The sequence below is a fragment of the Chiloscyllium punctatum genome, unplaced genomic scaffold, assembly GCF_047496795.1.
Source record: "Chiloscyllium punctatum isolate Juve2018m unplaced genomic scaffold, sChiPun1.3 scaffold_345, whole genome shotgun sequence".
NCBI lineage: Eukaryota > Metazoa > Chordata > Chondrichthyes > Orectolobiformes > Hemiscylliidae > Chiloscyllium > Chiloscyllium punctatum.
This window is the reverse complement of record NW_027310079.1, coordinates 54,145-55,000: the sequence shown is the minus strand read 5'-3', so window position 1 is coordinate 55,000 and position 856 is coordinate 54,145.

The following is an 856-nucleotide window of genomic DNA, read 5'->3' as shown; positions in this document are numbered from 1 at the left end:
GCACCGGCCTCTGACTGACTCTCAGAATGGACGGAAAGAGCCGGGTAAGCCTTTCAAAAGATTCGACCACGTGCCGAAAACTTTAGACTTCCGTGAGCTCTCCGGCTTGCACCGAGACCCGAAGTCGACGTGCTAAGCACCACGGGACCCCTTTCGCCTGCAGGTCCCGAGCCGCCTTTATTTGCTGTTACGAGCATCGTGTGCCCCATACCTGCGTGACAAGCACCGCAGGGCGGCAGAGCCATCGCACTTAGCCGGGTGGCAGAGGAGGACCAGACTATTCACAGATAGCGGCCCAACGACTCCCAGAGCCGGTCGTGCGGCGCGCGAGGTCTGCTCTCTTCACAAGAGGCTTTATTAGGGAGTGCTAAGGCAAGGTTCTGTGCCCTCCACCCTCATCGCAACACCCATGGGAGCCTCCGGTCGTCAATAGACCGCCGCACCGGCCTCTGACTGACTCTCAGAATGGACGGAAAGAGCCGGGTAAGCCTTTCAAAAGATTCGACCACGTGCCGAAAACTTTAGACTTCCGTGAGCTCTCCGGCTTGCACCGAGACACGAAGTCGACGTGCTAAGCACCACGGGACCCCTTTCGCCTGCAGGTCCCGAGCCGCCTTTATTTGCTGTTACGAGCATCGTGTGCCCCATACCTGCGTGACAAGCACCGCAGGGCGGCAGAGCCATCGCACTTGGCCGGGTGGCAGAGGAGGACCCGACTATTCACAGATAGCGGCCCAACGACTCCCAGAGCCGGTCGTGCGGCGCGCGAGGTCTGCTCTCTTCACAAGAGGCTTTATTAGGGAGTGCTAAGGCAAGGTTCTGTGCCCTCCACCCTCATCGCAACACCCATGGGAGC